General features: G+C 43.3%; 1 long non-coding RNA gene across 1 annotated transcript in view; it reads left to right on the forward strand.

The window, feature by feature from the left end:
* The window catches only part of LOC118177455, a 127,836-nt gene that overhangs the window by 44,274 nt on the left and 58,962 nt on the right, over positions 1-24,600 (forward strand). The gene's annotated exons all lie outside the window — the stretch shown is intronic.

Raw genomic sequence — 24,600 nt, forward strand, 5'->3', positions numbered from 1 at the left:
TAGAATGGATCATGCTATATGCTGCAGTGTATGAATATATATTAGCAATAACCATTACTCAGTAATCTATATATTATTTATTACATTCATTTATAAATAACTAATCATTTCAGTGTAAATCTACAGGAGAGTTTTTACTGCCATAACCAGGTAACAGAAGTTTATACTTCTAATAGAAATAGTTTTGCAGTAAAATGTATATCCCGAGTCTCAGGTATGTGGTAAGAAGTTGTGATTTTTTGAACATTGAAATTTGAAACTGTAAATGCCCACTTTCCCTTAGAATAAGAACACTTGCTACATTTGCAGGTATTCTGGGAGAGACTGGGAGCTGCCAGCAAACAGATTCTGAGCTTTCTCTAAGGATAGAATGGTACCAATTAATAACAATTTATGTCTAGTCCTAATCGCAATGAATGTGTAGAACTGGCAATTGAATAGTAAAACTTGATTCTAAGACAAGAGAATCTTTATTTTGTTTAGCCATTATAGTGAGGCAAAGTGATTTTAAAATGGATGTCAATTGCTGCTGACTGTAAGCAGGAGAGTTTCATGCTTCTTTGCATTTGCTTTGCAGTGATGCAGGTTATTGAGGCTGTGTGCAGAATACCTGTCCTGTAATCCCCTGTGCTAACATCGCACCCCAAGCGCTTTGTTCGGGCTTCAGTTGCTCCGGGGGATGCTGGGCGGCATGCACCAACAAAAACCTCAATGCGTAGCTTTCCTTGCCACCGTGCTCTTGGGTCTTCCCTCAGCATTTGTGTTTTAGGGACTTTTATGTATTTTATTATTCTATTTCTATATTTTCTATACATTCTATATTATTTATTATTATTCTGTTCAACATAGCCTGTTGAAGACCATGGCCTCTGCTTTGGCAGTTGCGTGACTTATGTACAGGGGGTGTGGAAATGTAAAATAATCCTTCACAAGGGTAAGTTTAGACCAGACTCGTTGTCTGGCCTCCAAGCCTGCTCCAAGATGTGTATGTGCGTGTGCAGTTACTGTGCTTTTCCTAAATAACGTTGGGTTTGCATGGTTTCTGCAAGGGTTGGAGAGCCCCTGGAAGAGTTTAGTGGCAGGAAGAGGGTCTGAGAGAGGAAAAGGACATCTGTTTGCCAGCTCTGGTGACAGGACTCAGACCTCTCATCCGCTGTAGGACTGGAACCTGGGAGTTTTGGTGAGCTGCAGCAAGTTTCATAATTCAGATCAATATTATTATTTTTTTAATTCTATTTTATTATTTCCCTGCCAGTATAACAGCATTAATTTTATTGGCACTGTGCTCTGACAAAGGACATTTCTGTAGACTTCCCCGTCTCCCCAGTGTGACCGCAACCTGACACTCCTGAGACAGAAATGTTTTGGTGGCAATTTCCTTGGGGCACTGTAGCCAGGAGCCAGAGCGAGCTGATTTTGCTGTAAGGAGAAGGGCATGCCATGCCAAACCATGTCGCCACCACGGGTTATGAAAGAGTGCTTCAGGCAAGGAATTCATAAAGTGTCCTTGCAAATGGTTTGGACATACCCCTGACAAGGTGTTCGTTTCAGTCGCAGAGAACATCAGGGTTCTGTGGAATTTAATTGTTTGTTTGTTTGTTTTTTTTTTACTCAAGTGCTATCTGCTTAATTAAAAGGGGGAAATAGAAAAGGGGGAAATTCCCCCCTACACTAAGGGACATACAAATCCTGCCTGAGAAAGATTAAAATGAGTATTAAAAGCAAAAAGATAGTACATGCTGGGGCACTAGGTTGAGCTGTGCTACTGCCTTGTCCTAAATCTAGGTCACTTTGAGCTAGGTGTGCAAACATGTTAATGCACCCAAGAGGAATTTTCAGGCGTGTGTAAACAATGCAGGTATGTGTTTCCCCTGAGCTTCAGTGCATGTAAGCTCAGCCATGGCAGTAAGGAACACCCGTACAGCTCCTGCAGCCAGAAACGAGCAGTTGAGAGATATTACTCTGTTCTTCCACGTATCTCCATTTGTTCTGCTCTGCTTTTGCCCCATCTAACCCTGGGACAGCTTCAGCAAACAGCTCAGTAGCTCTGCTTCTTGCTACAGAGCGGTGTCCACATCCTGTTCCTCCTGGGAAGGCTTTCAGGGAAAGAATGTGGTATTTCACACTCAGCTGTCACCAGACCAACCATGGGTCTATTGCTTCAGCTCAAACAGTAACCTGCCTTCCACCTTCCTCCATTTTCTTTTCCCAGAGCTTCAACCCAAGCCAGCTTGCAGGTTATTTTTCTCTGACATACAAACAAAACCATGTGGCTTTTGCATCTGCCTTCCAGCCCTGTGCTCCTGTTTGCTTCCTCTGTCTCTTCGCAGCTGCATTCCAGTCTCCCCACAACCTGCCTCTCCGTGCCAGCCCCAGGCCCTTCCCCTCCATTTCCAGAGCTGATCCAAAACCCATTGAAGTCAACAGAAGACCTTCTATTGCTTTCCAGGGCCTTTGGATCAGCTTTACAGTTCCTCTTTAAAACCTGGTCTTTACATAAAGCGTTTTCTTGTGCGCGTTTCTGTTGTCTCACACAAGGTGAATTATCCTCGCTTTCCTCAGCTACCAAGTCTTCCGTGTTTTGTCCTTCCTTTCTGGGTTTCTGTTGAAAGACATAATCAGATTAGGCTGCTAATCAGACTATTTGGAACATTTACCTCCCTTCCAGCTTATAGTTGCCCGCTCCTCGGCTTTTGTGCAGCACTTGGCTATGTTTGCACTTCCAGGCTTTAACATAAAGTAAAAGGCTTTCAGTAAAACTGTAATTGAAACTAACAGCATCAGCTGAGATATTTCCCGAGTGACTCCAGCTAGATCACCGTCTTTCATCTGATTCATTGTAATGAAACCTCATTACAAACTTTTTACATCTCTCATCCTGTGTGCCTTGGAGAAATTAGACATATATGGTATGCTCCAAGTATCAAGCTTCTTCCTTCTTTCCTTCCCTTTTTTTTTTAAAAAAAAAAAAAAAAAAGATGAAAAAGGTTACATCAACTTCCTTCTAAACCTCTTTGTTAGCTACATTTTGCTTAATTCTCTTGCACCAGGATAATGTGGTATATATAGCAGCAGTCTAATGCGGACTGTAAGTAGCCAAGTCAAGGAACAGGATATACAGTGATTTTCCTAAAGGTTAATGCTTTTCAGAAAACACAACCCCATTTCTGTCTGTGCTATGTGTCATACAGTTGTGTGCGTGTGCATGAGCTGTTTAATGTTCTCTTCCTTGCACAACATGAGTGGCACTGCAAATCATTGCAAATTAAGCACCGTGGCCTTGGTTCCTTTTGCTTTTGTATTGTTTATGCTTGTAGTACCTAAGGGCTAGCTCAATTTTGCCAAGGTTTTGGGTAGTCCTGCATGGCACAGCATGGTATCTACCACAGTACTGTGCTGGCTGGCATCCATCTGGGCCTAGGCACAAGGCTGAGGAGTAGCTCAACCCTTAGAGATGGGTTTAGAAGAGAAAAGACACCACCCAAGGCTGTGGGTAGGCTTTTTAGGCTGTGTTAGATCTGTTCAAGGCAATATGTGTGTATGACAAAGAATAGGATGCACACCGTAGACCTACATTGTCTGGACCTCATTTCTGCCCATCCTCTCCCTCCTTCACCCCGCGATGCTCGTGGAGGGCCTTGCACCTGCCTGCCCCCCCGGCTCTGCCACAATCAAGCCTTTCAGCTCAGCTCCTTCCCTCACGGGGAAGCTGGAGAAAGCTGGCAAGGCACATGCCTTTTTTTCTGGCAAACAAATAAAGGAGAAGCAGAGCTATTTTACCTGGATGACCTGTCCTGGTGCCTCCAGTCTGATGGACTCCAGTTGCTTCCCACACACAGAGTACATAGTGAACATTTCATTGAGTCATCTCATCTCTGCACTTGAGGCTAAAACACGAACAAAGAAGCAACTGTCCAACCTGAGCTAGCTCTGCAGCAGGAGGTTTTTCCTGGCACGGGAAACTTGATGTAGTTACCGACAGAAAGCTCCCAATGTGGACATGGCTGTCCACCAGCCAAGCTGTGCTTTGGACCAGCAGAGTAAAGGTGCCTTCTGCTCGAGTGAAACAAGCTTGGGTACAGCTATGGTTGTGTCTCCATCAGGATGCCATGTCTAGCACAGCAGTATCTTTACCCCAATTAACATCTTTATGTGACATAGACAATGTAGTAAAAGTAGTCAAGGCTTTGAGAGCAACTGTGGCTCCTCTATCTCTAGCCTAAACTGCCACCTTGGCTTGGTCTTCTGCCCAAAAAAAACGTGGGTGGTTTTGGTTCATTTTTAACAGCTGCCTTTTAAGGCCTGGATCCTACCAAAGAACTTCCTCCAAAACACCTTTAGACTGCTCTGGCCTCCAACATGCAGGTTTTGCATCCCAATGGCTTAAGAAATATCTTCAAAAGACACAAAGCAGGCAAAAATCGAACCCATTAACGACCTCTTTGAAGCCAATCTGCTCTCCATGACCTCGAGCAGTTAGGTGAGCAGCACCTCCAGACAAACACAGGCTGGCAGAATCCCTGCCCCAACCCACTTAATGCAAACAAAAAGAGGAGGCGACACGTGTGGAAATAAGTGCTCAGCAGGTTCTCTACACCCCACAGTCATGTTCATTGCACAACGAGAGACACCGTGACCTGCAGTGAACAAGCACGTTCTTTCGTTGAGATGAAAGCATTTGTGAGGTGGTAGCTGGGGGGGGTGACCTGCAGGTTTATCCCATGCCTTTGCAGTAACAGTTGTATGTGCATGCTCTGAGGCTGCTGAGAAGGCAGGCCGGTGAGAAGGGAGCTGTCACATGCCAAGTTGCAGGCCATCTTCTGCTGACTGCCTTGTGGAAGAGCTTGCTGTGATGAATGCATCCCAAAGCAGCGTTTGCATTTTGTTTCCTGTGTTTACCGCTTCCTCCTTTTGCTTCCAGCTACTTGTGAGTCTCAGCCCAAGAGAATGACCAGGCTGTCTGCCTAGACAGGACCTCTACCCACGCAGGCGAGGACCAAAGCCTTCCCTAATAATCTATAGCCGTATTAGTCTAGGGTAAAAAGCCTGTGAAACAACAGACATGGCTGTGACTGACCCCAGATATCCCTTGACACCATCCTTGCAAGATTAATATTTTCCCATCTTACAGGTGGGAAAACCTGGGGCATACAAATTAGGTTGTTTGCTGCAAGTGTCCATCCAGTCTGGTGGCAGCCTTCTCAATGAGCTATCACACCTTGAGAGAGAAAAGGGACCTTGTTTGCACTCGGGGCCAGATATTTCTCATCCTTTTTTTTTTTTTTTTTTTTTTTTTTTGGTATTGTTTTTACGTGAGCAACTGTACTGAAAACAACAAAACCAAAAAAGCACTGAGGAGCTGCAGCATCTGTTGATAATTTGGCTAGAGGGGCTTGCAGTGCTTCAGTGTTTCTCATTACTTCTTTTGTCTTCATTAGATGGGCCTTGAAAATATTTATTATTGCTGACAATAGGCAACCCCTAATCAGTGTAATAGGTTAACTCAAGAGATTGAGCTGTGCTGTATCCTTCAAGATGTATTCTGTTCCGTATCCATATCACCTCTTTCTACATATCTAAACTGCTCTGCATACCACAGCTGTGCAAGCAGTGGCTGAACCTTTTCTTAGCTAAGAGCACGCTAACAATGTGTTTGAAATGCTGCAGTATGTTAGGGAGTTTTGATCCCATTGCATCACGAGTGGGATGTATGAAAGGTGTTATTTGCAGTCCTAGAATCAAATGGTCAAACGTTCATCCCATAATGATGTTTATGTTGAGATGAGTCCCTGAAGCCATAGCAAAGTAGAGGGACCAGACACGGGGGGGCTGAAAACCATGGCACGTCAGTGCAAGTGGTGAGGATGGTGCCAGAAGCCCTCTGCGATGAATGAGGATGTATCTTCCTTCGGAGAAGGGAGGACCATTTCTAACAACAGCAAGATAGAAATCATAAATCGGTGTGTTTACCAGGGCCTCAACCTGATAGGCATGAGGCACACAGTGCCTGCCAGCTCACATGGTTTCGTGATGAGTCTCAGTGTATTTATTGTTTTCCTAAAATCTTGATCCCTGGAGTCATGTGAATAGGTTACAGTCTCAGTTTTCAGTGATTATTATTTTCCTTAAAAAGAAAGCAGTTTTCTAGGTCTCAGGGATCTGGACAAATGCTTGAAAACATGAAGTTGAGCAACACAAACCTGAGAAAGCAAATAATAAGAATTCCAAATGCTTTTTTTTTTTTTTTTTTTTTTTTTTTTAATCTCATGTGTTTTTATGGTTTGGTTTTGTTTGTTTTCTTCTATTTTTTTAGTCCTGACTGATGGTTTTGAACGCTTGTAGTTGGCAGTCTGAAGTCCTGATCTGAGCCATTCCCTTTTCCAAAGAGGCTGAGAGCCACAAAAAGACAAAAGGTGAATTAAAGCATATATTTAATCCTACTTTACAGATGGAACGCTCTCCTGCTTTGGAGAGTTTGAGACTAGGGACTCAAGGTCTCATGGGTGGTCTGTAGAGGCATGAAGAACTGATTTCAGGTCTTCTAAGTCCCAGTCTCCTCTGCAGCAAAATAGCCTGGGGTTCAGCACTCTGCTAATAATGCTGTGTAGCTTCTGAGCAGCTCAAAGTGAGCTACTTCTGAGGTAAAAAAATAAAATATTGGGAATGGTCCTTGGTTGGGTAGACAGGAGCAGAGCTCTGGTGATTTTGTCATGGAGGTATCAGTTCTAATAGGAGAGTTCCTGGACCCAAAATGCAATTCAGTAAAAAGGGATCTCTGCCCACCAGCTGCCCTCTTCTGATCAGGAACTCATTTTGCACACATCATGTTTCTCCTGCCATCCTCCCCACGCCCGTGAGAAGGACAGGCACCGAGCACAGAGGAGAAAGAGCAAAGGCAAAGCCTGGTGTGGCTGTTTACTTAACTTCACGCGCTATTGTCTTCCATCAGATAAGCCTGTGGCCATATGGTGAAGCATTTCCAGATCCAAATCAGCCAGAAAAAGTGAGATCACAGACTAGGACACAAACAGCAGACCTCTCAGGTTTCTTCTGTCCCAGGCGTGTACCTGCCCCATCAAGTCATATGATGGGGAACTGGTTGTGATTCTCGAGCAGAGATTGCCTTCTAGTTTCATCCTGCTCCAAGGTGTGCCTGCGACCTGTGTATGGTTTCCAGCACCAGACCTGTCCTACTAAGTAGGGTGAATTGTGAAGGGGGATGAAGGAAAAACCGCATCTGCCATATGGAGGTGGGCTGCTGCCCTAAACCTGCAGAGATATGAGATAGAGGAGGGGTACAAGAGAGGGATCAAGCCTGTAAGTGGCATTTTGGGTGCATGGGGCTTGGCAGGCTGGCAAAGCTTTGTGCTCACTGTCTATACCTTTGGACAAAGGCTTAGTCCATTGTCCTCACCTCCTCATACTCAGGTGTGAACGTCAGCTAACTCAAAACTCACCGACTTGCATTTGTTTTTCTTTCTAAGCTGGAACATGTCCAGTTTTTAATTGATATCATTCAGCCAAAACTTATTTACCACCTTTTCCTGGTTTCTGTGTGACTTTTGGCCTGTCTGAGTATTTTAATTGGAGGCGAAGTAAAGACTGCTTTAAAATTACATTTGTACAGGAGGAGTTTTTAACCGACCTGCTTAAAGAGGACATTTGCTGAGAGCCAAACCAAACGTACACAGGTACATTAAATAGAAAAGGTCCTTTCAAATTATTACCTGCAAAAGGTAAAATGCTGAAAATTAAATCAAGTAAAATAAACTTCCAAATGCATTTAATTGAAAGTTAGTACACTTTGTGGAATAGTGTACATTTATTAGCTGAGTATTTTTGAGCTGTTAATCCACACTTTCCTGTTATTGTTGCTGTTCTGACACTCAGAAAACAATGAAAACTCTTTGAAAAGAACAGACTTAGTAAATAATTCCTAGGAATTCAGAAAACAGCAGTAATGTGCGCTCCATCTTAGCACAGCTCGCCAGCACTGTATGAAATAGTTCATGTTCAAAACGGCCTTAGTTCCAAGGTTAACACTGACAGGCACTTGCTGTAGAGCAGCTGTAGTTGTCAGGGTCTTTCCTTAGCAGCTCCTTGCTTTGGCTGACTTTTCCTGTGCTGCCACTCTTCATCACCTCATTTATTTGAGGCTCTGACAGCACTGATAGGATCGGTAAAGATTCCCCAAATTCCCACACCCTACCAATGCGCTGTTAGCAAACAGTGCCAAAGATATTAAGGTATTTGCTAATACCATTCAGATATAGTCATTAAAGTGTTAATATACATGGGAGATAAGACCTAACCAATTCCTTTTTCACTGCCCTGACTCCATTCAAATGAAGCGATGGCTTTAAATTTGCATTGCTTTAGAGAAGTAAGGGGAGGACGGTTCGTGCATTTTGCTAAAGAGCAAAAATCTCTTTTTTGGTGGCACACTCTTCCCTGTAGGCACCACTGTCTCTAAACCAAGCCATTCAATGGCTTCGTAGAGCCAAGGATGAACACCAGCACTTGTCTTCCACACACAGCCAAGGTATTATTACTATTCACATTGGTATTGCTGCTTTCAGGTGTACAACTGTGGGTTTTAGCTCATGTGCACAAACAAAGGAAGAATACTGAAGCTAAATATTAAAATAAATCACACAAATTGAATCCTGCTGCATTTTCGAACAAGAGGCCCCTCACCTGAGTCTTCATTACGTATATATTTTATATATTCATTATCTTCACTTAGAGTCTTGACTTGTGCTTCCGTGTGTGCGTAGAAAAGACAGAAGGAGAACAAGAAGAGGTATAGAGGAGATTATAAAATCTTTACGTAAATAACCCGCCTAGTCCCTGCTTTTGTGTGTGTGGCAATTTCTCTGGTGGGTTGAGTTAAGCATTTCCAAGTGCCTTTCTTAAAATAAGTTTGGTAGACGTTTTGGAGCTCTGATCTGATGCCTAGGAAAATTAATGTTTTTTTTTTTTTTTTTTTCACTTTTTGTTTTCAAGCATAAAAATTTGGAAAGGGCACAGTAACCTTGGAAGCTGGCTAAAATACTAACCTGGAGCCAGATTATTTTTTTATTTTCTATTTTTTTTAAGCTTCATAAAGCTTTGGGGAAACATTTTTTAATTTTTGTTTTCTTCAGAGCATCCTGGCCTTGGTCATTTCTGTGCAAAAAGTGCCAGAATGCCTTAAGAAAAGCTGATTTTGCACTATTTCCAAGTTCGCTAGTGCCCTGAAGTAGTAAAAATTCATGAGAGAGAAATGTTACAGGACTTCTAGAATGAAAAGCTTGGGGATACAATTGCCCAAGTCTTCTCTTAAACAAGCACCCGAAATTTTAGGACTTTTATTGGTTATAGAACAGAGTATGAAACTGAATAAAAACCTTCTGTGTCTATTCATCTTAAAGGTAAATGGTTTTACAAGAGATTCCAGGGCAAGTCCAGTAGGGGTATGAATAAATACGGGGAAGTGTAAAATGAAATTGTTTTCCTGAATTGCAACGTATTCTTGCTCTCTTCTATATAAATAGCATCTGTGGACTTCTTTAATCATTATACCTTTTCATGTTGGTGTTCAAAAATTGAAGAAAACAAGAAAAAAAAAAAGTCTCTGCTTTTTGGAGGTTTTGGAGTTACTGCTAGAAAGGGTATGGTGTGCAGCCCCTGCAGCAGGGTGTGCCTGGTTCAACCCAAAACCTCACAGGACACTTCTGCTCCGAGGGAGCAATTCCAAGTTGAACTGAGAGCTGACTTTTGTCTGCCGTTGTTCTTTGACCATGCAAGAACATACACATAAATAAATTAAATAAAAAGAGCCTGGGGCTAGTCATCTACTTCTAATTTCACATAATGCGCTTCTTGTTGAAGTCCCTCGCTGATTTTATATAATCCCGTGTTCTGGCAATCCACCTTTATCCCGCAGAAAGGATAGCCCTCTTCCTAGAAGAATGAGTACTCTAACGCACCTTGCAAAATGCTGCCTGTGTTCCGTATCTCCAGTAATAGCTGCAAAATTTAAACAAAAGCTTTCCTGTGATGGGTGAGAAAGTCTTTTCCTTGTGTGGTGGCATTTGGATAGCAAATATATGGCAGCCTAGCCCATAAACAAATCAAAGCAGGAACATCCCTGGAGTGAGATCCTCTGTTCCTCATGCTTTTCACCCTGGTTAGGGCAGGAAATCACCTTGGTTCATTTTGCACTGTTGATCGTTTTTAGCCACTCACCATCTTGCAAGGCCTGAATTGGCATCCTAGAGGATGCTGCAGCATGACCTCAGCCACTTACAGCTCCCCTACCAGCTGTCTGGAGGTGACATGGGACAGAGGATGGACAGGACATGAAGCTCTCCAGACCTGTAGCTGTTCTGGAGACCTCCCTTTCATTGCAGGGAAGGCTTTACTATCAATTCTCATTGACAGAAATGCCTTGGACTGTCAGCCAGCTTCTGATGGGAGGAAGAAATCGAGAGCCAGGTCACTGAGACAACTGCCAAGATAACAGCTTATTCAAACAGTTCTGTTTATTCTGCAATTTATTCAGTAAATTGGCCTGTCCAAATGAAATTTGATGGGAAATTATTCCGGACATGGAACATAGCTTACATGGCAGCTGCCATGTATCTCCCTATGCAAATTAGAGCATATTTGATCCTTAGAAGATGTTATTTTTAAAGCTGAAATCTACTTAGCACGTTTCAGAAAATCTGTCCTGCTGATAAATGCCTTGAAAGCAAATTTCTACAGTAAAGTGTTTGCCATAGCTTTAGGCTGTGAGATCTCTGCCACATCACTGTTATTTGTGCTCATCAGAGCCTCACTACATTCATATTTCCTTCAAAAGATTCTGATGGAAAATTAAAATCTTGCCATAGGAGTTGATGCAATGAGTCTGATAGTCTTTCAGTTAAAATCTGAAACTTCAGTTTAATCCCCAGAATGCCCTTTTTACAATAAGACTGGCAACTTTATACTTTTAAAGCTTTGGATAACAGGTAGGATGAATGTGGAGGATGAAGCCCTAAAAGGGTTTCTTGTTGCAGTTCAGTACCCAGTGCTTCCTGACTTGTCCTTATAAATATTGCCCAGAGATACACCTGCCTGCATGGTAAGAGCAGTTCCGATGCAAATAAAGCAGCTCTGCACTTTAAAAATCCATTTTTGGCTGGGATGCATTTCCTGAACATTTCCTTCCAACTTCCTGCTCACACACAGTGCACGTATACATGAACACACATTCGCTCACTTATTCATTCGCACAGCGCTCTGCTTCTCGTACAGACTAAGCCTCTTTGCACCACTCTGTTTGTAAGAGGAAATAAAGTCACCATAAATCACAATAATTTCTTCCTTAGCTCTACATCACTAACAGCCATGGCCATAGTGGGTTGCTTACAGGAGATGCAGTGCAAGTGAGCTTTGGGGACGTATGGAGAAACCTGCACAATACACACCTAGGTGCACAGAGACAAGTAGGTGTCTGTGTGTTAACGCAGAGAAGGTGTTAATCTTCTTGATAAAGATCTATTTTCTAGGACAAAAATAATAAATAGGGCTTTTCTTCTCCTATTCAGGAACATATGTTTAATCCCTTGTTTTATAATAATTGTCTGTGGGTGCTTCTGAACCTCTCACTCATGGGACCAGATATTTTAGCCAAGAGAAGTCAGATGAGGATAACAGGTTTTACCAAGGACTCATTGTTTTACTGGGAACACTCTAAATGTGAACTTTTGTTACTACACTGCACCTTTTAAAGACATGCTTGCTTTTGCTGTAATACCAAAATGTTCATGCTGAGCTTCTTAGTTTAGTAAATCTACTTTTGTGATTAATTGCATGAGCCTGTGTAAGTGTTTTGGACAAGCAAAGCTGTGTAAATGTTATTAGCTCCATTTCACAGGTGGAAAGCAGAAGCTACTTGCCTGAGTTGTTAACAGAGCTGTTGTCAGGGCTGGGAATGGGCTGCAGGGATTTCAGTCCTCAAGATGTGCTTATATTGGAATGGGTAATGAAATCGAGAAGCGGGTACCAGGGGTGATCTGAGAGTGAAGATCAGCACAGGTCATTCTCCAAGCTCCCTGCGGTTCTGGGGTTCTGTTGGTACCCACAGTATTGAAGCTGAAGGTAGCATCGAGGTCTCTGGAGGCAGTCTGCTGCGGAGGCTCGAACAGCTCAATAAAGCTTTCATGTTCTGTTGCTTCGAAGAGTCCATGGGAATACAGTGCCTAAATGCCAATGAGATGGAAATCAAGTTGTAATGATTGGGAGGGGAGGAAAGAGTGAGGAAAAGTCACTTCTCTCAGTGATTTAGAAACCACATCATCCTTCCCTCCCCACAAAGTGACAAGTAGGATTTTTGGCTTCTCAGCTGCGCATCACTGATAGAAATGTTACCCTTGGAAACTATGGGCATTTAGGAATTTCAGTGATACTCGAGCACTTTAGAGAGGAACGGCTTCGCAAAACTGGAATTTACACTGAATTATTCTGAGCCTTTTAAAAGGTGCTCCCAGCTGCAACCTTCCTTTTGTAAATTATTTTCTTCAGTATGTACCGCGACAAAGAAAAACAGAGAGGGAAAGTGGAGACTAAGACTCAGAAGTGATTAAAGAGTGTGAGCAAAGTCAGTTCCCCGCTCTCTATAGCTCTAAACATTTTTTAAAAGTACTTAAGATAAGGATTTATTGCTAAACAGTCGGTCTATACTTTGCCAGGTTTCACATCGCTGACTAATGCAGTTTAGTTGTTACAAGCCAATGACTTTACATTTGCGTCATCAAAGCACTCAACCCAAGTAAGTGTGTAGGAATTAACACTAAAAAAAGTTCAATGGAAGACCTTATGGAAGGGAAGTGAAACTTTTATTTTACTTAACTTTTCTAAGCTGTCCTCGCTCACATTCTCTCATACCTGCAAACTCAAAACCACCAATATGTACTTGTCCAAGAAGTCTGGGCAGGATTATTACTTGTGGTGACACAGAGAACAAAGGATGGCAGCCACTGTGTCCCCATTACATCTGCTGCTGTTCCTCTTGAATGGTGACAATGAACCGGGTTTTGAATAGGTCTTTTATACCCTTTTGAAGCCAGCAGTTATTGTGGCATGAAGAATCTTGTTTACTTCACTCTCCCAACATCTTAGGCAATTACCTTTTGTTTCCTTGTTTTGGGTATCTTGCAGCTACAGGCTGTTTTCCTGTTAGGGTAAGAGGAAGAGGCACAATTCTCTTTTTTTTTTTTTCATACAATTCTCTTTTTTTGTTTTGTTTTGTTTTGTTTTGTTTTGTTTTTTTTGTTTGCTATCCTCCTGTTATTGAAGCGCAGGTCTTCTGCTGAAAATTCATCTTGTGTTCTTGAGGTGGAAAATACCATCCTTGGTGTTTGCCAGCATAATTGCTCTCAGTAGATGCCATTCTTTTAACCCTTGCTTGTTATTTTTCTTGGTGCTTTCATGAAAGTACACTTCCACTCACACTTCATTCTTCCCTATCTCAACAATTCTGACACTAAACTTTACAAGTGTTACCTACAGCAAGGCTGAAAAAAATCAAAAGCACCAGGAAATGCTCTGTGACTACTGAAAATAGAATAGTCAGAAGAGAGGAAGGATGTGGGAGGAGAAGATGTGAGGGAGACTCTCAAAGCTTTTTCTGAGACTTTTAAGCAGTATCTGTAAAAAATCCTGCAAAACAAGAGATGATAGCACCTACTCAGGTCTGTAGCAACATTTCCGTTTTCTCCGAGATGAGTCACGCAGAAAGTGATATTTGTGCCCTCGGGTTTAGAGACAAGTGAATCAGTTCTGTTAAGAAAAGCTCGAGTACCTGGGGCCCTTCTGGTCCTGCTTTCTGTGAAAACTTGGAACTCACGGCGTCTTGGAAACCAAGCGAGTACAACTGATGCTAGCTAAGTTTCTTCTCAACTTCCCTGTATGCTCCTGGGTTTCACATTACTGAGGAATATTTAAAGCACTCTTAAAACATCACTTCTCATTAAGATATTTCAAGCAGAGAGAGATGGATTCATTTGCTAAAGGCAAAATTTTGACCTTTAGGTAAGAGCAGAACTCTTCTATAGGGATAGATTTGGGAGGAGTGGGTTTTGCCTTAAAGCAATTTAAGCGTATCAGAGAGCTTTGATCCTAATTGGAGCCTTTACTATTACTTCATTTCTTCCTCTGTTTGTACTACCTGGTGTCTGTGACCAGAGCTAGACAGAAAACTGCTGATTCCCTGTAACTTCATATTATATAAGCCTTCCCAGAAACAGTTGACAAATTAGGTTTGAAAAACATGTGTGGAAAGCAAATTATACATTAGTCATATTTGGTTCAGCTGCCTTGGGGAAAGGAGAATAATAAAGCTGAGATATTCCCTCTGTGCAATTAGTTGTGTGATGATAGTATAAGACCCTTGCAGGTTAATGTTAATTTATTATTTTTGGTATGCTAGGGACAGGTGATGTGGTTGGAAGGTGAGAGTTGGAACTCATTCTCTGAGAGGTGGCTTGAAAATCTCTGTTTTTAATGTCATGCCTTTGTAAGTATGAGGTCTGGATTCATGTCGCTTTGTACTATAAATAACTGTTTTTGATAGTGTATGTATAAAGTTCATGAGTTGTGTTGCTCTTATGGTAGCTTTGCACAAAGCAAGGGAAAAATAGGCTCTCTCTTACCCCCTTGGATTTCATTTCTCATCATGGTAGAAAGAGGTGTGATGGAAGAGGTGTGATGGCTGTCTGGGAAGTGTGAAAGCCATCAGGAATCACAGAGGTAAAGTTGGCTCATTCAGTTGAATTCATGCTGGGGCGCCTGTCCCCCTTGCTCAGGCAAGGAAAATGAATTTACACCAGTCAGCACTGGGGCCAGGGCTTCTGTGTTGTGTGTTGCTGCCATCCAGAGCTCACTGGAGAAAGGTGCATTTGAAGAAGATAATCCGCTAGTTCTAGTCATGCAAGGTAACAGGCGATAAATAATAAATGCCATAAATAAAGGATGATGTTCCAAAATAGCTTCAGTTTCCAGTGAGAACTGGAAGCGGTATCTACCACATCTGGAACAAGTCTGTTTTCATTTCATATTCAGGCCATTCTCTCTTCCCCCAGAGACTGGCTTCAATGAGAACATGATTGCTTCAAAAGAACCTGCAGGGGATTAGTGCTCATAGATTAGCATTTCTATAACCTTATTCAGTTACTCTTAAAAGACTCTTGGTAGGTCTGTATAGAATATAGGTGTAACTTTGGCTGCTGATGATTACAGTGGTGTTATACATCAGAAGTGAAGAGAAGCGTGAATCTATCACTTGCTTTATTGCATAAGGCCTTCTGAAGTTTTGTTTTAAAGAGAACAGAAACCTGAGAATTGTATCCCTGGGAAAACTGCTGTGGGGTCAGAGGCAGATACTAAGAACCGAGGGTCTAGTGTTGTGGCCTTCATTTCGGACACCAGCATCTGTCTGAAACACGGTCATTTGTCCAGATATTCTTCTGTACTGCAGACGGAGGAGGAGAGGGGCTGACAAAAACCATAGCAGAGGCTATGGTTTTCTGCTTGTGCATCTTTGTGAGCTCTTGTGATGTTCAACATGGTTGGAAGGAACCAGATTCTAGTCTACTCCAGGTTGTCAGGAGATGCGTTAATGTTGCTTCTTTCTTGCTTATTTTTCAAGTGTTGTTTTGAACAATAGAGAGTGGAGATTGTACAGTAACTTCTATGCACCCAACACACTTAAATTGGTGTTCTGTTCTGCTGCTACCCCATCCACACGAAAGAATTGGCTTCCATGGAGGGACAGATCCTTGCAGCACAACTCTGTTGAAATCAGTGCAGGTGACCCAAGGATCTTCCCTGGGGTGTTTACTTGTAGCGTTACCTGATTGTACTTGCCCAGAGAGGCACTTGTGACCCACTGTTACTGCAGCTTGCTGGTTAATTTTAAAACTACTGATCTGGTGTAAGAGAAAGTTCAGCCGTTTTACTGGAGAGCGAGGCTCGGTTGCGAGAGCGTGCATGAGGAACGGGGAGCAGAGGCAGCGCAAGCAAACAAATACCGAGAAAGTGAGTCATCCAGCTCTTTACTTGAAAGCTCCACACTCCCCCTCTAGCAATATTCCAGCTCAAATCCAGACTGTAAATCACTACCTGCGTGAACTCGTGAATTACTCATTCGTCATGTGTCCGGCCAAGCCATGCCAGGCCCCATTGTTTGAAGTGGTTAACCCCCTCACCGAGGCTGCTGGAGTGCAGTCAGCGCGAGCCCGTGGGAGCTGCCGGAGCTGCTCTGCTCGACTTGGACCCCAGGGAACAGCACAGAAAGCCTCGGCCTTTGGTTAATCTGGGGAAAGCAAAGCAGAGCCCTAGCAGGGGTGTAATGGTCACTGCTGAGGCCTGGTTTTGTTGTACAGTGGGTATCTCTGGAGTGACAGCTCAATAATTCATAACTCAGGCAGACAGTGAATTGGTGGAGCATTACTGCTTCGCTTGCAGTTTTAAAGCAGTCAGTACTGTCTCATTTCAATGCCATTTAAATGCAATAGGAGGGACTGTCTGTGTCACAAGGAGCAGAGTCTGGGAGATTGGGGTCCACCCAGATCTTTTTCCCTAGATTGAGTCTGATGAAAGAGGGATCCAAGAGAGCAGAGGACGGGCACAGCCACAGGGACACAAAGCCTTAACCGACTAGTCAACAGTGCCAGGGATTTGAAGGCACTGCTTTCCTTTCCCTCTCTGAAGGCCACCAGGAAGGAGCAGGTCAGGCTCCCAGCCTTGTAAGGCCGCAGAAGGCGCTCGGCGCTGCTGCTCCGTGGGTGCTATGTGACAAGCAGAGCCATGCTGCTGTGGGTGGCTGCATGGCACCGGGCCTGGAGCGGTATCACTCATCCGAGAGGCTGATCCGAGCACACTAACTTCTTCTGGTAGAAGCAGGAGAGGTGCCAGGACCCTCAGCTGTGGTGTTCACCTGGCCTTGGTCCTTCTCCGCATTTCCAGAGCAACTTGGGCTCTGCTGCCTGTTCTCTTGGGGTGCTTTCTGTTCTCTGCTCCCCATCTCAGAGGCCAAAACCTCACACTTCAGAGGCAGGGATCAAAAAGCTTCTTAACTGCTGCACAAACCAAGCTTTACAGGGCTGTTGGAGCAGTGCATGAACTTTGTGCTGCAGATGATAACTTCAGGCCCAGTTTGTGAGAGGAAGCTGGCAAGCAAGGAAGAAAAGTTACCGAGCTTTCAGTCATCCCTCTGTTCTTCACCAGAAACCACTAGAAAGTGTTGTTTCCTAGCATGCCACAGTGGTATGATGGCACGGCCTGGGAAAACTTGAAGGGGAAAACAGGTCCTCACTTCCCTCTTTCCTCTACTCCCCCACAGGCAGATAAAACATCGAAGTTTTCCTTGCTTAAAAGTCTTAGGTCAGTCCTTCCAGCCCTATCAGAGTTCAGGTGAGACTGAGCTGTCCAGGCAAGGATGGGTAATGCTGGCCAAGGTGTCCTGGAAAACCTCCAAGAAAGGCCATTTCAGTTCCCAATCCAGAAGGCTGTGGTTTTATACAGGGGCCGTATTTCCCAGCCCCATGCCAATATCCTAGAACCTCAAAAGGCATTAGCTATCTATGTTTAGGCAACTGTCTTTGTACCCCCTAAATTCCCTTTTTAGCTATAGAAACCATGAATCTGGTACTGGACATGGTTAGTCCCCTATAACAAATTATTAACAGAGACGAAAAGGGATGAGGTTTGGAGGAAACTTTCCAAAGAAGCCCAGGGGAGAGGTATCTATATTGCACAGCAAATACTGCTACCTGCACCCTCATTATTTTTGTGCTTGCAAAGAAACTGGCTGGCAAGTACACCGGCTCAGGCAATTAATCCTGGGGAGGGGGGAGAAGAAACAGTTTTATGGATTGAGCAACACAGAGACAGAATTAAGTTGTTTTTATAGGGTTTGCATGATACATTTGCCTTGCAGTGGCCTAGAACTTTTGCTCTGTGGGAAATTTTCACAGAAGGGAACAGGGCAGAAACTTTGATTTCTAGTTCCGAGGAGAGGAGCTCCCTTTCCCAGAGGTTGTTGTTTTTATTCAGTAAATAATAAGAACAGCTAACAAACAGAGTTAAAATTCTCTGAGTTTACCACATTCAGTAGCTGGATCGTGAACAAGAAATAAGCCTGGAAAGTACTGTGTTGAACTCAATCTGAGAGGTAATAGAAAACTACAGAGCAAAATTCAAAGCCAGTAAACTGTTAACCTGCATTTACCCGGGCAGTATAGCAGTAAGACACCTCTTACGTACTCTAAACAGAAATAGTTGCATGCCTTGGCTCATTCCTGCACAGTTCTCTTGTTTTAAAAATGCTATGTGCCATTTTCACATTTCTGTGACATTGCTGGTAATGCCTAAGCCGAGAAAAATCCTTGTTGGCCAGGTGAGTACAAGGCTCTGCCAGGGGCAGAGTGGACTCGGCTGTAGTATTAGCTGGTATTATTGTCTGGTTTAAATCAGATGTTTTTGGAAGATGAGCAACGCTGGTGTCCACAGGAGGGAGCCAAATACATAACTCTCAGAAGAAACACCTTTGGCTTCAGTGTCTTTATCTGCTGTTCTGTATGAAAAGGGGTAAGGCCAATGGCATCCTCAGTACATAGTGGTGGAGTCTAATGCACCATGGCAAAGGGAACTAAAACTCATCCAGATTATCTCAAAGTATTCAGGAAAAAAAAAAAAAATCATGTTGAGATCTATCTTACAGCTGTGATACCCATTTTTAATGATGGAGAGGAATAGAGTCCTTTCTTGACCAGCAGTAGACCTGCTTGAAAGAAATGTCTACTGCAAATTTTTTCTGCTCTCACACTGAATTGGAGAGAGCTGAGGCTGTTCCTCAACTCCCTTTTGCTCTGGACGAAAAGTCACATGGATGTTTGTGTCTCTGTGGTCTGATCTCTTCTCTCTGGTGACCAGCAATACGGCCTGAAGGAATGGCATGAAGCTGTGTCAGGGATGTTCAGGCTGGATATCAGGAAAAGGTGCTTCACCAAAAGGGTGGTCGGGCACTGAAATAGGCTCCCCAGGGAAGTAGTAATGGCACCGAGCCTGCTGGAGTTCTAGAGGAGTTTGGACAACGCTCTCAGACGTGGGGTTTAATTTTTAGTTGGTCCTCTGTGGAGCCATGAATTGGATGCGATCCTTGTGGGTCCCTTCCATCTTGGGAGCTTCTATGATTCTAGTTCCTCCACTCTTATCGCAGACCCACCTGCCATCACAGACCCTGGGGAACAGTGATTTTTAGATCAAAAAGATGTGGAAAACCCTCTTTAAGGAAGCTGGGCCCTTTGTGGAGTGGCTGCAGGAGGGCTGTGTCAGAGGCAGTGCCCTTGCAGGGAAAGCAGCCTCAGATCTGCAAACCTCTTCCTGTGTCTTGTGTTTCTTTTTTTCCCCCTCTAAACAAAACTTCAGCTTTGGTATGTGGCCTGTTGCTGAATGAGGAAAACATAATGAAAAGAAAGCTTTCAACTGACTAAAAATAAACAGTGTTTTTTATAAATATGCTGGCAAATTTCACAGAAGGATGGGATTTCTTCATCTTCAACTTCATGAGAGACACTGGAGGTAACTTTTCCATATTAAAAAAAATCATTATTATTATATTTTTGGTATTTGTTAAATTCCGTGGGTTTTTGAGCTGTTTGCTGACATCTGACATTGTTTTGGGCTTGCACTTGGAGATGAGGTAGTGTGCACATTTGCTTTTGCTTTGAGACAGGGTGACCTTTCTCAGCCCACTGAGGGCTGCAGCCTGGTTCTTTTTATCTGCATCCCGAAATGGTAACACCAATAGACAACACATCCTGCCAGTCCACAGCCAGGCTAGCTGCTGTCATGCACGAAACGACCTGGTGCTGCTTTTTTGACCATGACAGAGGTGGTTAGGGTTGGGGCCTGTACGTTGGCAAACCTGGTTCTTTCCTTCCGAAGTCATCAGAATGAGACGAGGAACATTGATGCCATCTCTTCTCCTTCAGCTGCCTGTATAATCCTAGTAGGAGCTAATTAAAAATGCCAGTTTTCTTTAAATGTCTTTGTGCCTCTTGCGTGGATGATGCTGGTTAAGAGCAAATCCCTATCTCCGAGCTCATATCAGTAGTATGGGAACACAGCGCTACAGCAGGATTCTGGAGAGACAAAACAAGTGGTATTTCATACAATTACTGGATTAATGATAAAGACAAAAACGTAGAATAGCCAAATTAGTCCACCACGAAAAGGCCAAAGAACAAATGACAGCTAAATACACTGTATATAATTCATAACAGCTACGGGACTGAAAAGAAAATAGATATGTCGTGCAATGTTTTTTCATATGTTAGAAGAATACATTCCTTTCCCCTGTGCTGTAGTTATGAATTTGTCAGGGTTCACGTTTTTCCTCTTATTATTTCCCATTGTTAAAGGTCATCAGGCTTTAAAAATATGGATAGCCTGCGTCTTTTCTCTAATCCATCTAATGTGCTGTATCCAAAGATTAAATCCCTGACAGAACAGTGTCAGATGAATCCTCCTCCGCTACCCCCAAGCTCTTGTGTGAGTGGCAGGATGGATTCTGGTAACACCAGGACAGGGTTTTAATGAAATACACGTTATTATTCACAGTAATTGATTGTGAGGCTTGCAGGGAACAGAAGCAATTGCTTAGCTTTGTCCTGCTGTGACTCGGGGCTGTCTTTGGCAAAACAGCAGAGACCGAAATAGCAACCCAGAGCTGAAAGGTAAAGCTTCCACGCAGGACCGTGTGGCTGCAGCTGTAAAAGTTGACTAAACCACTTTTGTCACTGATAGCAGTAGATGGCTTCAGGGAAAATGCTGTGAACGGACTGTGTAATTTCAGTGGTGGCCATGCAGAATCTCTTTCAACCGTGCTGACTTGCTGTAGGTGTTTTACCTCTGCTGGGACTAAAACGGATTTCAGTCTAAGGCCCCATCCTTCTGCAGATGTCACAGTCCTACAGTCGTAAACCAGGGCCACTTATCGAGGTCTTTTTGGTGGTGGCCGTGCCTTGGTGCTGATTCTCCACTGTTTCTATTCCAGTATAACACCAGGAGTGTTCCACTGACTTTTTCAGCAGACCCAGAGGGGGACGAGGGAAGGATTTTCAGGTGAATATATGTCCTTTGGGCATCTCAATGAAGATCAGACTTTCCAAAGTGCTCAGGCCCCACTGTGTACCCGTTGTACTGATTCTGTTTGCAGCCCTGTCCCTAAATAAACTTTGAGTAGTAAATCTCTTGTGCCTTGAGTCCCAGAAGTCCTCTCCCTGGCCTATGATGGAGAAAAGGGTGTCTGTAGTTTGACTGGACTTGTTTTTTTTAGTCAATGCAAGCAGTTTATTTTTCTTTCAGGTAACATCTCCCTATTCAAAGCTCTTGTGTGTTGTGGCTGACACCACAACAGCACTGGTTAGGTTGGGCTGCAGATAGCCAACTGAGCTTTGGGACACCTACACCAGTGTAACTTCCATTCCTGTGCTCACTGTAGGCAAACATTGCTCTGGTTTCAGCTGAGCTGGCCTGTGATGGCAGAGGGGGATACTATATTTTCCAGCATGGTCTAAATACGCCCTCTGGGACCCTGGCATCTTACTCTGCTAAATGGAATCTTCCTAATGAAATCTGTGCTGTACTGTCCTTCACTTGTTATTAATAAGCTGTCTGACTCAGAGCTTATAACTTTGAGTCTTTACTATGACAACAGATAAAGTGACAAGCTTTAAAGGAGAGAGCTTGTGTAAGAGGAGGAGGGATTTGTGAACCTTTTGGCCAGGCAGTTCGTTGAATTGTCCAAACTATTGTTTTGTACCAGAAACTTTCAGGGAAATGTTACCTTCTTCTGGCCCATGCCTCAGAGAAGGCTCGTTATGCACAGATACCCTAGCTGAAAGCTAAAGCCAATACGAGTGGCAATGCTGAAATCACATCTTAAAATGCAAAGTAGCAAAACACAGGCTTCATCGTAAATCTACAGGCCCAGGATTCTCCATCTTGTTATGATTTACATACCAGGGAAATACAGACTTGGAGAGGGAGTCGTACTCATTCGAACGGCATCATGTTTGTTATCGGAAGCCAGCTAAAGTATGCTGTAATTCATTTGCTTTATTGTTCTATTTTTTGTTACTTTGCTGTTTGTTGTTGTTGGTTTTTGTTTTTGTTTGCCAAAGGAAAAGCAAACACTTGCACTGCTGTGTATGGAAATGAGAATGTCCTGTCCTCCGCAGGCATAAGCAGGACCAAGGTTAAGTTTGTTCTAACTCTGTAGAGCCACAGTGCCATGAGATGGATACAGCTGGGGAGCCTCATTGTAGCCACCCAGGCTTTTCTCCCAGCTTGTTTATTAGCAAGGTGTGTCCAAGCCTGAAACAGCCATTTCACTGCCCTTCTGAAACTGTGCAATCTTTTGTGTGTTAATTAATCTTTTGTGACCAAGAAAATTTGCTCAACACCCCACTGCGCTTTAGGATTTACTAGGTACCCTCCCAGAGCAATAACTGTAGGACTTGCCTAGGCCTAGATATTGGGCAATGCAGTAAAACAAAAAAATTGAGGGTATTGTACACTCTCGTATTGTTATTCAATGCTTCCTGGCCACTACACAGAGCCATGTGAAGCACTCTACAATCGGAGCTTATTACTCCCTTGACCCTAATCACATCCCTTGCATGAAGCACAAAGGGGGTAGAAACTGCTCCATAATTCAGCACAGATAGAAATTGCTTTGGGACAGCTGAAGTAAACCCTTGTGATGGCTGTTCCTAAGCTGTCTCATCCCCTTTGAGCAAATGCCCCACAGAGAGAGCACGTGGCTCAGCTTTTGAGTAAACTGCCAGTTTTTCACACATCCCCTCGTAAGCAGTGTGGATGGTAAAGAATATCAAAGCCAACTTTTGGTTGATGGCAAACTGCCTGTAGTCTTCGGTAACTCAAGAACTGGCCCCAAAATATTCACAGCTGAAGAAGAGATTTGAGTTGTAGTTACCCAGGGAAAGTTATTGGCTGAATCTTAGAGTTAGTGCTCACAGGGGCTGGCAGAGCTGCTGCAAATGCGTGTTATTCTGCAGTATGAACTCAGAAATGGGGTATCCCTCTCTGTCTTGAAAGGGATAGACTGGACTTAGGAAGCTCAGATGTTTGCAGTGGTATGGGTAAGGCAGAGAGGGAGGGAGAGAGAAGCTTCTGGCCCCCAGTCATGGCTTGGTGAAGCAGTGGAGGCTTTGGCTGTGGGGTCCTCAAGCTTTGCCTCGCTCCCTGCATCTCTCCTGGGACCTTGCTCTGCTTTAAATACAAATTTGCTATGGAGTTGGCACAGCTAGCGTGGCATTCATGCCGCAAGGCTTCGGGAACCTCGTGTCTCAAAATTTCACCGTGCTTTACCTTGTTCAGGCTAGAAATGCATCAATATCATGTCATTCATCATCCACTCTGGCAGCTCCTAATCTACACCTGCTAATAGAGGGGCCTCATAACTTCGAGGAATAAAATGTCTTTTGCCTAAGGATCTTTACCACCCAGCCCAGTATATTTAGGCTGACAAGGACAAAACTTTCCCATTCCCAGTGTGCACTGAATTGCAGGGAAGATGACTTAGCCAAAGTCACTTAGAAAATCAGTGTCAGCAAATAGATTCTGATACATTTTTTCCCCTTCAAATACTGGTTTCAAGCTGGTGGAGCTCTTCAGAAGTTTTTCTTTTGCTTTAGAGTTTGGGATTGGGAGAGGGTGAAAACTGGGAAGTACATGAGGAGAGAAAAGGGTAGTCCTGCCTAATTTCCCCCATATAATTTCTGTCCTTCCCTGGGGGTTTTAAGTACTTAGTTAAAACAAAAAGCTTTTATACTAGAGGCCATAGTGTGAGATATAAAGATGATCCAAAGCATAAAATAAAGAGAGGATGAATTAAATAGAGAATAAAAAGGAAAATAAATGAAGAACTTTTGTGGTTAAGTGCTAGGAGCTTTGGAAAATAATGCTCAAATTAGAAGCATGTGCTCTAGAAAGTTACAACATAGGTATTGCAAAAAATGCATTCCTCCCAGAGGATGGGGATGAATTAGGATTCGAAATTATGAAATAAGCTGGGGAAGAGATCTAGCCTCCCACATTAGGAAAACAAAGTTTAGATATAGATCAAATGAAGCTTGCTTAGGTAATTTTGAAGTGCAATAAATGAAAGAAAAGCACTTGAGGAACTGCAGTGGACAATGTGGTATCCACTGATATTAAATATGAAAGAATGTGAATAGAAAGGGCCTTGACATCAGGACTCAAGGGGGCAATTCCTTGGCTAATTAGGTCAGCTTAGAGATTAAGAGACATCCACAGTTTCATTTATCTGAGAAGATGTCTTGCTAAGGATAGGAGCAGGTGCCTTTATGCTACCAGCACAAATGAGGCTGAAATGATTGTGCAGTTTCTTTGCCTGTTCTTGTGGTTACTCCTTTGGCCTCCTGTTTTCAGCAAATCTTCTGTGTGTGGATAGAGGAGGTGGACTAACGGGGCAAGGGAAAGAGTTTATGGCTTGGAGTCCACGTCCTGTGTCTGGGCAAG

Source organism: Oxyura jamaicensis, chromosome 22 (assembly GCF_011077185.1).
Source record: "Oxyura jamaicensis isolate SHBP4307 breed ruddy duck chromosome 22, BPBGC_Ojam_1.0, whole genome shotgun sequence".
NCBI lineage: Eukaryota > Metazoa > Chordata > Aves > Anseriformes > Anatidae > Oxyura > Oxyura jamaicensis.